Source organism: Macaca mulatta, chromosome 12, assembly GCF_049350105.2.
Source record: "Macaca mulatta isolate MMU2019108-1 chromosome 12, T2T-MMU8v2.0, whole genome shotgun sequence".
NCBI lineage: Eukaryota > Metazoa > Chordata > Mammalia > Primates > Cercopithecidae > Macaca > Macaca mulatta.
In genome coordinates, this window is record NC_133417.1 from 111,683,222 (window position 1) to 111,698,309 (window position 15,088).

Consider the following 15,088-nt stretch of genomic DNA (forward strand, 5'->3'; position numbering starts at 1 on the left):
TTGGTTCCACCACTTGGGCTTTTGTTTTCACCCTCTGAGTCATCTTTCCTTTTGCATAAGAAATGGCCTATATTTACAGCTGAGTAGCTTCCTCAGCTTTCTATCAATATAAACTTAGTGCCCAGTGACTTCTTTTCATTTTTTTAAAGACATTTATTCAGCATCATTATCAGACTATTACATTTAGCAATCAATCACATGGGTGCAAAAAAAAAAAAAAATCTACATTAAAATCCTTTGTTGGAATGCTTTACACTTTCCACAGAACAGAAACTAAAATAACCTGTTCTACAATTAGTTACAAATACAGTCCTCGAGTTTTTTGCCCATACACATGAGTATTTGTCTAAACCATGTCTTCTTTGTAGCAGCTAGACCATGCCACCACTGTGCTTGGCTGAGTTCACAAATCTGTTGTAACCTGTAGCTTCCCTGTCACTTCTCTGGCTCTCCTCTTCTGCTAAGCTTTGTTTCCTAATTAAAATCTTCTGCCACTGCCATAGTTACTGCTGCTACTGGAACAGCCATAGCCACCTTGGTTTCATGGTTTGGCTAAGTATTGGTCATCACCACCACAGGGGCCAGAGCTTCTGCCTCCAATCCTTCCTTCATGGGTCCAAAATTTGAAGACTGATTGTTGTAATTGCCAAAGTCATTGTAGCTTCCACCACCTCCAAAATTGCTTCCATCATTACCAAATCCATTATAGCCATCCCCACTGCCACCATATCCACCACCACCATGGCTGCCACCAAAGCCACCACAACCATTGAAGTTTCCTCCATGACCAAAGTTGTCATTCCCACTGAAACCACCTCCACAACCACCACCAAAGTTTCCAGAACCACTTCGACCTCTTTGGCTAGATGAAGCACTAGCCATCTCTTCCTTTGACAGGGCTTTCCTAACTTCACAGCTGTGGTCATTCACAGTACAGGTATTTCTGAATGACAATCTTATCCACAGAGTCATCGTCGTCAAAGGTTACAAAGGCAAAGTCCCTTTTCATGCCACTGCCTTGGTCAGTCCTGATTTCAATCACTTCAATTTTTCCATCTGTTCAAAATAATCTCTAAGGTGATGTTCTTCAGTATCTTCTTTAATGCCACCAACAAATATCTTTTTCACAGTAAGTGGGCACCTGGTCTTTGAGAATCTTCTCTTGAGACAGCTCTCTTTGGTTCCACACTCTTCCATCCACCTTGTGTGGCCTTGCATTCATGGCTGCATCCACCTCCTCCACAGTGGCATATGTGACAAATCCAAAGCCCCTGGCGTGCTTGGTGTTTGGATTTCTCATGACCACACAGTCTCTGAGCATTCTCCATTGCTCAAAATGGCTCCTCAGGCTCTCACCAGTTGTTTCAAAGCTCAGCCCTCCAATGAAGAGCTTCCTCAGCTGTTCGGGCTCTTTGGGAGACTCTGATTTAGACATGACAGCAGGAAGAAGAGAGACTTTAATGATGCTTCTTTGGTGGCATCCACGGGCGGAAAGGAGCAAGCCGATGAACATATCTCAGACTTCTTTTCATTTTAAACTATGTTTGCGTCTTTTAGTCCAAGCTGATGGTACCTTATGAGTACAGATTTCTTAAACTGTGCAAGTGTCCTATAAATCTTACAGGGTCACTTGATTAGACAGAAGCCACATGCACAATTGTTTTTGAGACAGACCCCCCTACCTTGGCCTGGGAATCAGGGTACTGTGGAACAACGTCTTAATATTCTCAGGAGCTCTATTGTCTGGGTGAGATTGTGTATAAGACATGCCATTTAAGGTTCTTAGAAGTCTTTCTGTGTAGATAAAAGAGTCTATGAGGAATATCCTCAACACTTCCTAAGGTCTCAACAAATTAGCCACCTCACTGATGCAAAATTACTCTTGGGATCATGTTTTGCCAGAAGGGTCCTGGATTTGGTCTTTGCTCTCAGGTCATCTCTTCCAGGATCTTTTGCTGCCTGGAGGAGCTAGAAAAGAGAAAGTTTTATTTTTGAATCCAGAAAGCCCTAAATTCTGTATATTTCTCCTAATTTTGGTTAAAAACTGAAGAATTACTTTTTTAGTTCATTTTGCTCCTCTTGTATGTTAACACAGGCAGCCAAAAGAAACCAGTTGGTGCTTTCGATACAGTCGTATGTGTGGGGGGTTGGTTCCAGGAACACTGCAGATACCAGAATTTGAGGATGCTCAAGTCTCTTATATAAAATGGTATAATATTTGCATATAAACTATGCACATCCTTCCGTATACTTTAAAACATCTCTAGATTACTTATAATACCAGATACAATGTAAATGCTATGTAAATAGTTGTTGTACTGCATTTTAAAAATTTGTATTATTTTTATTGCTGTACTATTATTATTTATTTGAATATTTTCCATCCGTGGTTGGTTGAACCAACGGATGAGGAACCCATGGAGGCAGAACCCATGGATACGGAGAAGTTGACCACATTCTGACTGAAAATCTCCTAGCCAGAGCTATCTGTTTATGACATATTCTTCTTGTCTTCATGCTACAGGAGATAGTTTTGCTAATTGGTCTGCACATAATTCAGGTCATGTTCTCCAGTTTCCAATAGCAATTTCTTCGGTGTCCTTCAAGCCTTCCCTATTCATCTCCTCAAGGAGCTTTCCAGCTTCTGCCTGCCACTGAATTGCAAAGCCCATGCCATATGTTTTAGGGTTTTGTTATGGCAATACCCTACTTCTGTGAATCAAATTCTGTTTTGGTTGTGTATTGCTGTCTAACCAACTACCTTAAAACTTAGTGAGTGCTTTAAACAATAACCAGTTTATTAGCTCTCATTGCTCTGTGGTTGACTGGGCACAGCCATGAAGTTCTACTGGTTTAACTGGGGTCTTTCTTGTGGCTGCAGTCAGATATTGGCTGTGGTGGAGGTCACCTGGTGGCTGCAACTGGGCTCCCGAGACAGCTAGGTCTCTATCCTTCTCCATATGGCCTCTCTGTGTGGTCGTTCTAGTCACGCAGCTGTACTTCCTTCTTTCTTTCTTGAGACAGAATCTCACTCTGTCGCCCAGGCCCAGGCTGGAGTGCAGTGGCACGATCTCAGCTCCCTGCAGCTTCCACCTCCCAGGTTCAGGCGATTTTTGTGCCTTAGCCTCCCGAGTAGCTGGGATTGCAGGCATGTGCCACCATGCCCGGCTAATTTTTGTATTTTTAGTAGAGACATAGTTTCACCATGTTGGCCAGGCTGGTCTCGAACCCCTGACCTCAAGTGATCCACCTGCCTCAGCCGCCCAGAGTGCTGGGATTGCAGGCATGAGCCACTGCGCCCGCCGTAGTTACATGGCTGTACTTACACTGTGGCTCTGGACTCCACAAATTGGATGTTCCAAGAGGGAGGAAGAAGCAGCAGCCAGTTCTTTTAAAGGCTGAAATTGGTGCTCTGCCACTTCGAACACACTTGATTGGGAATCTTAAGTCAGTGTAGGAGAGAACCACACGAGGGCATGGATACCACGAGGTATGAAATTTGGTGTCCATCTTAGGAGACTAGTTACCACACAGTATACGTGGCTAGATATTTGCAATTTGAAGTCAGTAGGAATGGAGAAGTTTTCCTTAATTATGGATACAATTGTATTAGAGGATCTGCTGCGGTTCAGCTAGGAACATACCTACATACATTCAGGTATGTTTATGGATGTATGTGTGTGTGTGTGTGTGTGTGTAGACAGATATTAAAAATTTTGAAAATGCATGCAGTCATTGCCTAATAACAGATAATTTACAAAAAATACTTTGCTATGTGAGTTAATATGGAGGAAAATGGGAAAGACAAGAAACAGCCTGGAAGTGAAGGAATTCCTCATCTAAACCAAAGATTGCTACAGTATAGTAGTGTGACCTTGGACAAGTTCCAGCCTCTCTGGCTCTTAGTTTTCTTATCTTATGAACCCTTTCCTGTTTAAAATTCTTGGACACTAATCACATGTTTTGCTCTTTCTCATATTTCAAGATTGAGCTGAAGTGCTACCTCTTCTGTGATGTCTTACTCCATATCTAAATCCAATCACTTCCTAGGCAGAGTGATGTGATGTTCTCAGATTGATGGCCACCAAGTTAGCAAAAACGTTTTAAATGTTTCACCACATCTAGAGAACAAGGGATTTCTAAAATCAAACAGTAATTTGAATTATTTATCTGTGGGCTGAAAACATAGATTTGTCATTTTTTAAGCTTCTGCTTTTCATCATGGACATAACATAGGTGAAGTTCTCTATGTGGATGGCTGTTTCAACAGTTGTTTAAATAGATGTAATTATGGTCGTAGGGTAGACTAACTGCTGAAACAAAGAACCTCAACATTTCAGTGGTTTAATATAATAAAAGTTTAGTTTTTGCTCATGTAATAGTTCAATATGAGCATTTGTGGACAAGCAGTTCCTGGGTAGCTCTCCTCTGTTATTTCTTCACAGTTTTTCTTTTTCTTTTTTTTTTAAATGTCATTGAGGACTTCTCCATTCAACTGGCAGGTGAAGCAAGAGAGACAGGATTGCACATGGAGGTTCTTCTGGTCCAGGTCCAGAAGTGATGTCTCTCTCCTGCTGGCATTCCATTGGCCAGAACATAGCCGTGTGACTGACTGCTCATAACTTCAGGGGAGGCTGGGAAATGTAGTTTACCTGTGTGCCCAGGAAAGAGAGCAATTAGACATTGGTGAGCAGCTAGCATCCTCTGCCACAATATCCTTTCTTCTGTTCTTCATATTTTACTCCACAGCCTTTTGACATATATTCACCTGTATACACATTCTATTTTTCACTTTAATATTAGAGAATTTAGAAAATATAGAAAGGTAAAGAGAAGAAACCAATAATTGCCCATAATAACTCAGTGTTATTTGGTTATTTTGGGAATATTCTGGTTGAAATTATAATTTTATATCACTTTGTATTCTATTTTTAATCATCTAATAGTGCAAGAGAAGTACTTTCCTATGTCAACAAAACTCTCCATAAATGATGTCTAAAAAGCTTTATAAAATTCCATCACATGATAATTTACTGTATGAGTAGAAAGAATAGAGAGAAATGTTTGGACAGGTTTCAAAAGATCTAGTGTATCAATGAATCCCTGTGTTAACGGTAGAGCAACTCAGTGTTATACCCTCAGGGTGGGATGAGGGGAAGGAGACTTCTTGATACTTTCTCTGATACACTGCATGCTCCATTAGAAAAAAATCTTAGTTTCAAATGGATAATTCATTATCAGCTAAAATGCTGCTTCAGATTAATTTCTTCTTTTCACTGTCAGCACATTAAAGCACAAAGTGATTGGCAGATTATATTCCAAAAAAATGGAAGAGATTAATTTCGCCATTTGAATTATTTTGCATTTTGATAGCCTTCTTGGTTTTTTTTTTCTGTTTCTTTTCACCCGTAAGCAGTCAGAATTGTCATAAACATGGAGCTGCTTATGTTCCAGCCCACTAGAAGTAGTGTCGGACAGTAACAGGGCTTCCTGATGCTCACACTATCAGATTTATGAAGCGGAAGAAAGATATTCCAGTAACAGGGCAAATTCACTTCCAGGGAGGAAATGCCAAGCAACCATATTGCTAGTTAACGTCAACATGGATCAGCAGAAAGAAATTCTCCCTGATTATATGCTAAAGGCTGTGTCCTTTTTTGGTAAACTCTCCACATCTGTCACTTCTTGACAAATGAATCTTAGTAAAACACGTTGAACATGAAAAAGACAATAAGGGGACATTGTATTTTTATTGTCTTTATGTCTGTTAAACAGTCTCTTGTTTCCAGAGATGCTTTAAATTTAAAAATTGACATAGCTGTGAGTTGTTGGAATAGAAAGAAAAGTCAGAGTGCCGAAAATGTCAAAGTTTAACTGCTGTTCTCAAGTCTAACAGTGACTGCAAGCTAGATTATGAAAATCGAGTTGAATGGGGTCTTTTTCAGCTACAATGAGACTGTTTTAACCTCACTGATGTTTTTGCCAAAGAGTTCTTTCTCGGATAATAATTAGGTCCTCCTCCAACTTAGCTTTCCTTAATCTTCTACTTCGAAAATTCTACCAAAATAAGCCTGAGTTAAATTTTGAACTAAAAAACACGGAATTTTATTGTTGTTATCATCATAAGATCAATACATTTTCATTGTTTGAAATTGAAAAATGCAGAAAAGTAGAAAGGAGAATGAGAATTGCTCAATCTTATTATCCAAAAACAACCACAGTTATTATTTTGGAGTTTTCCTTTCTAAATATATATTTTACAAATGTTAAATGTTGTAGTCATGCTATATATACAATTATGCATCTTAATTTGCTTACTGTTATAAGCATTTACTATCTCATTACAGATCCCATAAATATGATTTTACTAAAATATTTTATGATTATACAACTAAGGCAGTATTACTGTAGAAAATTTAGAAAATATAGAAAGGTAGGCTGAGCACGGTGGCTCATGCCTGTAATCCCAGCACTTTGGGAGGCCGAGATGGGTGGAATTACCTGAGGTCAGGAGTTCGAGACCAGCCTGGCCAACATGGTGAAACCCCGTCACTACTAAAAATACAAAAAAATTAGCTGGGTACACCTGCCTGTAGTTCCAACTACTTGGGAGGCTGAGGAGGGAGAATCACTTGAACCTCGGAGATGGAGGTTGCAGTGAGCTGAAGTTGTGCCATTGCACTCCAGCCTGGGTGACAAGAGCAAAACTCTGTCTCAAAAAAAAAAGAAAAAAGAAAAGGAAAGGCAAAGAAAAGAAACTAAGAAACCAATAATTGTCGATAATGCTATCACTCAGTGATTATTTGGTTATTTTTGGAATATTGATGTGTATATATATTTTTTAAATGGTTGAAATTATAATTTATATACCACTTTGTATTCTATTTTCAATCTCCTAATAGCACAAGAGAAGTACTTTCCTATGTCACCAACACTCTTCATAAATGATGCCAATAAAACTTTATAAAATTCCATCACACAATTTATCTAATGCCGTATTGTAGTGCAAAATAATGCTATAATAAATATCTTTAGGTATAAATTTTTATTTTCAAGTCCAAGAGTATGAAAACATTTAGGTTTATAGTTCACATTTCCAGAATAGTGGCACCTGTTTGTGTTTCTACCAGCAATGAACGTGTGCCTGTCTGACACTGTCACCTGCATTTTATTATGTTTTTTAAAAATCCATGCAAATGACACATGAGTATTAACATCAAGTTTCTCTGATCAAGCTGATTCTGAATAGTCAGTACACTATTCTGAGGACTTCGGCTATTTGAATCCTGCACCTTCCATTCCCTGGGGTTAGAAGGAGCCTGTGTGTTCATGTATGTCTTTCTTTTTTCTCTTGAGACGGACTCCGGCTCTGTTGCCCAGGCTGGAGTGTAGTAACGCGATCTTGGCTCAATCCAACCTCCACTTCCTGGATTTAAGCAATCCTCCTGCCTCAGCCTCTCGAGTAGCTGGGATTACAGGCACTCCCCACCATGCCTGGCTTATTTTTTGTATTTTTAGTAGGGTCAATGTTTCACCATGTTGGCCAGGCTGGTCTCGAACTCTTTGACCTCAGGTGATTCACTCACCTCGGCCTCCCAAAGTGCTGGGATTACAGGCATGAGCCACCGTGCCAGCCCATGTCTATCTTTCAATAAAGATTTTTGAGTGCTAGAACCCTCTGCTAGATTCTAGGGAAAGAAAGACAAATAAGCTCTGGTCACTGGATTTAAGGCAGAGTTTTTGAGCTGATGTGCATAGGCACATGGTTGTGCTAAGACACTGAGTTTCTTGGCCTTTGAAGCACCTAGGTAAGGACTGAGGTGGTTAGAACCACTGGGCTGGTCACTTCTGTCAGAGAGTGAGTGGACTTTGTTGTTTACCCCAGAGATTCATAGAAGTATTGTCATTCTCTATGCGGGCCCTGATGTGACAAAGGAGGGAAACACTGTCTCCCGATCATCTGGATGTTCTTCTAGGTCTTTGTCTTTCTCAGAACCACAGATTTATGGGCAAGAACAAATATTTTGTGAGTCAACTAGTCTTTCTTCATTGCCCTCCAACACACACACATGCCACGCTGCTGATGGTGGTGAGGGCACAATCACATTCTCTATGACCTACATACAACCTGGTAAAATACAATATTTCTTACTATGGGCTTAATTAAGCTCTTTGAAAGGCTGCAGGACTACCTTGGGCAAGATTAAAGGCACTACCTTTTATTTATTTATTTTTTAAATTTTTTTATTATTATACTTTAAGTTCTAGGGTACATGTACACAATGTGCAGGTTTGTTACATATGTATACATGTGCCATGTTGGTGTGCTGCACCAATTAACTCATCGTTTACATTAGTTATATCTCCTAATGCTATCCCTCCCCGTTTCCCCCACCCCATGACATGCCCTGGTGTATGATATTCCCCATCCTGTGTCCAAGTGTTCTCATTGTTCAGTTCCCACCTATGAGTGAGAACATGTGGTGTTCGGTTTTCTGTCCTTGTGATAGTTTGCTCAGAATGATGGTGTCCAGCTTCATCCATGTCCCTACAAAGGACATGAACTCATCCTTTTTTTTATGGCTGCATAGTATTCCATGGTGTATATGTGCCACATTTTCTTAATCCAGTCTATCATTGATGGACATTTGAGTTGGTTCCAAGTCTTTGCTATTGTGAATAGTGTGACAATAAACATACGTGTGCATGTGTCTTTATAGCAGCATGATTTATAATCCTTTGGGTATATACCCAGTAATTGGATGGCTGGGTCAAATGGTATTTCTAGTTCTAGATCCTTGAGGAGTCACCACACTGTCTTCCACAATGGTTGAACTAGTTTGTAGTTCTGCTAACAGTGTAAAAGTGTTCCTACTTCCCCACATCTTCTCCAGCATCTGTTGTTTCCTGACTTTTTAATGATTGCCATTCTAACTGGTATGAGATGGTATCTCATTGTGGTTTTGATTTGCATCTCTCTGATGGCCAGTGATGATGAGCATTTTTTCATGTGTCTGTTGGCTGCATAAAAGTCTTCTTTTGAGAAGTGTCTGTTCGTATCCTTCACCCACTTTTTAATGGGGTTGTTTGATTTTTTCTTGTAAGTTTGCTTAAGTTCTTTGTAGATTCTGGATATTAGCCCTTAGACAGATGGGTAGATTGCAAAATTTTTTTTCTCATTCTGTAGGTTGCCTGTTCACTCTGATGGTAGTTTCTTTTGCTGTAAAGCCACTACCTTTTAGTTGTAATGATTTGTGGGATTTCAGACTCTCCATAGCTGGGAAGGAACATGGTGAATTGCATTTTTCAGAGGGCACAATAAATAACTCCTCAGTTCCCTAACTAGGTTCTATAGAAGTTAAAAGACAGGTGGAGGCCAAAATATCACTCTTACTGATGGAGGACTTCTATTCTCTGTGGGTATCTCAATCCCAGTAGGAGAAAGGAAATTCCAGGTAGGAGAAAAGAAAGCTGATGTAAGCATGCCCAGTTTATTATTCTCAAATTTACCCATCAGCTAAATCACTTCTGTATACCAGAGACAGGGACAGTACAGGGACAGAGAAAAGCAGGAGTAGACTGCAGTAGACTTCCACCTCCTTGGAAAGAAGCATCAGGAATGGAAGAATCATTTCCTGCCAACAATATGTTAGAGCAGAAGGTACAAACTGGGAGATTTAAATAGGTAACCGTGGGCCAGACCATAGACACACTAAAAATGAAAGGCAGTAGAGACTTACTGTAGATACTTGAGAAGGGGCAAGATGAAGACAATTTAAAGAAAAGCATAAAACAGCAATAGATAAATTCAAAAAGATAGAGAGCAAAAACAGACTGCATGTATTAGCAAAGGTAAGAGTAAAGGTAAAGGCTTAGGCATTGTTTCTAGAGGACATTTCAGGAACAAAAAGGAAATACATACAAAGAGTAGGGTTATTCTGTGTTGATCCATAGGACAGAATTATATAATCTAAAGTGGAAGTTGTGCCAATATGAGCTTTGGTTCAGTGCAGGGAGAGCTTAGGATTAGAGCTGCTGAAATTCATATTGGGCTATTAGACAGGTTTTTCAAGAGCAGAAGTCACTATGATGAGCCAGGTCTGGTCCACTTTCATGTTTTCTTTGACTTCAGGCAGTATTTAAAAACAGTAGAATGAGTAAATGCTGAAACATTTTAAAGTTATTCAAAGTCTAGATTTCAAGTTTCTCTTGAAAAATGGGAAAATCTAGTAGCACTGGGCCCATTTGCCTGAAGATGACAATTGAATAGAGCTGTGTAAGGGTGGCCTGATGTAGAAAGGCATGTGTTTTCTTGTTTGCCACAGTCTTCACCATTCCTTATTGCCTGGTACTTTTACTTTTTAAATGACCTGCCTAGTCCCTATAGGAATTCAACTTTTCAACCCTTGTTTTACAGGGAGTCTCCTCCGTTGGGAGGGAGGATGAATTCAGTGACTCTTGACTCAGAGCTTCTGTAACTATATAACCTTAGGCCATTTTATCTAACTTTATCTATTCTTAAATATGACCATGTTTCTTTTGTGATATGCTGTGTTTATTATACACATTTTATTCTAGTAATATTTCTTCTTGCTTGGGAACAACCATGTGAGGTTTTTTATCAGGCAATAAATGCAAAAATGGCCAACAGAAGCTGCAGACAGGCCTGATCCCAGGCCAAATGGAACATGTCCAAATTTGTTGGAGGCATTGTTTCTCTGACTCAGCACTCCCCTCGCTGGGAAGGAAGGGTCCTTTGGGTACTTAGGAGTTTTGTTATTCTAGTTTGTTCTCATTAGCCACAACTTAACATGACCTCACATCACCCTCCATGGCTCCTGGTTGGCCTATTGAACTGCTTGGCATGGCTTAATTGATGAGAAGTGATCCCAAAGCCATTGGAGATGAGTGTATTCCCCATAGTCAGCCAAGGAAATCTGAGCCACAAGAGAGTAGGTAAGTCATATGGTTCTAGAGAATGCTAGGAAGAGATGCAGAGGATGGTGAGGAGACAGGAGCAATGGAGGAGGGCATGGACGGCCAAGGGGGATGGTGGTAGGGAAGGGGAGGTACTGATAGGGGTGGGACAGAACAAAGTGTGAGTGCATTGCAGAGTGGGTGCAGGATGAACTTTGTCAACAAGGGATTCTGATCACTGTTGTACTAGACTGGAGGTGGGTTACTTTTGTGTTTGCCTCACCTTGTTGACTGAGCATGGCTTGTATCTCATTTCTTTATAGTGATTGACAGCCAATAAAACATAAGAACCTTTGCTATTATGTTACAGCAACAAGGGGCCTTAGATGCTCCTTTATGCCATAAAGAATATGTATGTTAATAGTGATAAAACCAGTACAATATAACCTAGATATATGCAGTGCTTTGCTTCACAGGATGAAAGTTAGACTTACAAATGTTGCTGCATCTCTGGGAAATGTTCCAGAATAGGATATGCATCCTTGGATATCACCAGATTACAGCCTATGATCTGCCCGAAGGCTCATATTACAATAAAGCATAGTTTTCTTCTATGACATAAACATCATCAAAGATTACAGACATATGCCACACCTATTTCCATTTAATAATTTATAGTAACTAGCAAACAACATTTAACTAAATATAAATTCCCAAATATAATAATGATCATTTTGCAGTATGTTGCATTTTACCAAGTGCTTCCACATAAACCACTTTTTGAACTCCTCATAAGACTGATCCTGGACCCTTCGGTCCTGAGTTGCCTGGTCCTGCCACTGCACTTCACTGCCTTTCTGCTGCTCTCAGCAGTTCTCAAGTTTTGCTGAAATGCATTTCTTGTAAATTCTTTAATAAAACAAATCATCATAAAATGGATTGTGAATTCCCAAAAGAACAATGTTATAATGGAGGGTTGCTTTCTTGACTTAGAACATGAAATCTCATAACAAATAACAAAGATTTACTACCAATATTTCTTTTTAAAAGATAATAAAATTAAGTTCCATAAAGAGGAAAGGAGTATATATACATGTTGATTATGCAGTGGCTCAAATATGTTGTAAAGTTTATATAAAACCCAGAAAAGCTCTAGCTCTAATGATTTATTTAAAGTGAGTATGTTTGCTAAAATGTGTTCTGCTAAATATGCAAGATAGACCTACATATCTTAATGTAACAGTGATTTAATTCAATAATGATAAAGTTTCAGGTTTTATATCATAACTAACCTTTAAGAAACTGCCACTTGGGTAGTTTTAGTTTGTGTTAAAGATGAATATCTACAATTATATGGTATTATAATGAAAAGTTTACTTTTTTTCATATACTTCAACCAAAATAACAAGTTAAATGCATGAGCAGATATGAAAATCCACCAGTCTTGTAATGAGACACTCAAGAAAGCAACTTGCAAAAATTTAAAATGTAAAAGAATCCACTCTGGCCGGGCGCGGTGGCTCAAGCCTGTAATCCCAGCACTTTGGGAGGCCGAGACGGGCGGATCACGAGGTCAGGAGATCGAGACCACCCTGGTGAACACGGTGAAACCTCGTCTCTACTAAAAAATACAAAAAACTAGCCGGGCGAGGTGGCGGGCGCCTGTGGTCCCAGCTACTCGGGAGGCTGAGGCAGGAGAATGGCGTAAGCCCGGGAGGCGGAGCTTGCAGTGAGCCGAGATCGCCACTGCACTCCAGCCTAGGCGACAGAGCGAGACTCCGTCTCAAAAAAAAAAAAAAAAAAAAAAAAGAATCCAGTCTTTTCACTATCCTTTTTCTTTTGCAAAATAGTTATTTTCATGAACATATATTATTTGTATTATTATATAATGGTTATTAATATTCAAAATCAATCAATACTTTAAAAAAACTATTAAAATATAACCATCAATAAAATATTTAGTAATCATTTTCTTGTCATTTTAGACTTCAAAAAACCTTTGGGCTATTGTTTTTATAATCTGAATTTTTTAGGGCAAAACAGAAAGTTGGTGCCTTTGTGGCAGGTTCTCTGGGAAGCAAACTTTGAGATGGAGTTTCACATACAAGATGCTTTCTAGGGAATGGCCTTGGGAAGGAAGGAGGCAGGGGGAGAAGCTAGCTGATCTAAGAGCTATTTGACACACCCCACAGGGAGCTCTGGGGTGAGAATGGCCATCAGAGTTGTGTTGCACTGGGGCAACATTACGGTCACCAGAGAAAATGCCGCACATTTGAATTCCAAATTCAAATTTTGAATGAGGTTTACTTAGAGTAAAAATCATTTATCGTTTATGTGAAATTCAAATTTAAATGGGCATCCTGTAATTTTATATGCTAAATCTAGTAAGCCTACTCAATATGGCTGGGCCTTTATATCCTCACCTCAACTGGTTATTAGCTGTGGCTCATTCCAGAAATGGTATGACCCTGGGGCATCATTGCTCTCTGCTACTGAAATAACCCCATACAAAGGCTGAGAGCTGAGGGCTGTCTGCTGACAACACTCCCCACAGCTGTGTCAATGAGCCTTCCTTTAGGGGCATCTGAGCAGCTCAACTTCATGTTCATCACACCATCCTGGTGCTGTTGTTTTTAATAAGTTTCTCTAGCAACCAGAAATATTAGCAACCAGAAATATTTAAAAAATCATTTAATTAACCTTATTACTATAATTAAAGTAGAGACTATTCTTTTTCAAAACTAGTCTCTGTAATGTTCAAATACTAGATACATAAATAAATACATAAAACAGCCATTGTCCAATCCTTGCATTGTTGTGTCTTTCAGGGACTCTTTATTGGTAAGGACTAGAAGGATCACACATCTGAGTTTGTCTGAGATATTTTTAGTTTATGTATCTTATCCTTGTCACTGCAAAAGCGTCATGGTTAGGTAAATAATTTATCTGCTCTTCCTAGCCAGAACCTTCTTAGTGCCGCTCACTGCAGTAGATGTTATCCTCAACTTTTGTAGAATGGGAAACAGCAGCTGAGCTTTATATCCCATTGTATCCAGTTAAAAAAACAGTCCCATTGCACTCCAGCCTGGGGACCCAGAGTGAAACTCCGTCTCAAAAAACCCCAAAAAACAAAAAAACAGTCCCCAGTAAGGACTTCGCCCTAACTGAGCCAATCAGTTGTGGCTGGAAGATGAAGTGCCACTGTGAGTGGTTCAGCTTGTATCAGGCTCCTGACCCTAAATGAATGAGCTGTGATGGGTGGGTTGGGGGAGGACCTGGGGAACAAGGTTATGAGGGATAGACATGGACATGGGGACTTACTTTCTTATTTTTATTTTTTACTTGGTGAAAATAATGTTTATTATGTACATTATCTTGTATCACCAGACATCTAGACATTCTTTTTCAGCTATACTTAGAAAACTGTTTCACACAGATTAAATTACTACCCACTAGAGCTAACGATAAGGAAAAAATTAAAGTGGGATGTTCACAAATAATGTGTAAGTCTGTTATGGGAAGATCATACTTAATTAAAGGAAACAACACATGTAAAGCTATTCGCAGTAATCAGGAAAACAGTAAGTGTTTAATATGTCAGCTAATTATTATTATATTTAAAGAACTTCTGAGCTGATAATTTTGAGAGTTCACCTGAGTATATCTATGACTTTTCCATTCAGTATTTAAGGAGAAAAACCTGGGCCTACTTGTGATCTCTGAGCAGGGCGGGTTCCCCAAGAGAGGTCCACTACAAATTAATTCAGTACTATGTGCAGTATTGCTTGTTATGTGCTCACAGTATCTCTCTCAAATTTCAAATGCTACCCCTTCATTAAAATAGTTCAGGATTTGGATTGTTATGTTCACCTTATCTACACTGCTCATGATTATAAAGCCCTAGATAATATTCTCTCTCATTCTTTATCTTGCCAGATGGTACAATTCGTATCTTTTTAGATTTTCATCTGGCAGCAGCTTGTCGTTTAGAATGATTTTTCCTGGATTGCATCCAATTCTTTTATATGGCTTGTACATCAGAGTTTGGTGTAATTTTGATATTTTCTATTTTGTTACCAATGTTGTAATGTTGGCATTTTTTAGATGAAGTTGTTTTATCCCATTCAAGGAATAGTCAATATTAACTCCACAGTCTGTTTCCCATATTAGA

The 15,088-nt window shown here is 39.2% G+C and overlaps 1 pseudogene; it reads right to left on the reverse strand.

Moving 5' to 3' along the window:
* Positions 1-464: 464 nt before the first annotated feature.
* On the reverse strand, positions 465-1,435 carry LOC709160 (heterogeneous nuclear ribonucleoprotein A1-like; annotated as a pseudogene).
* Positions 1,436-15,088: the final 13,653 nt, after the last annotated feature.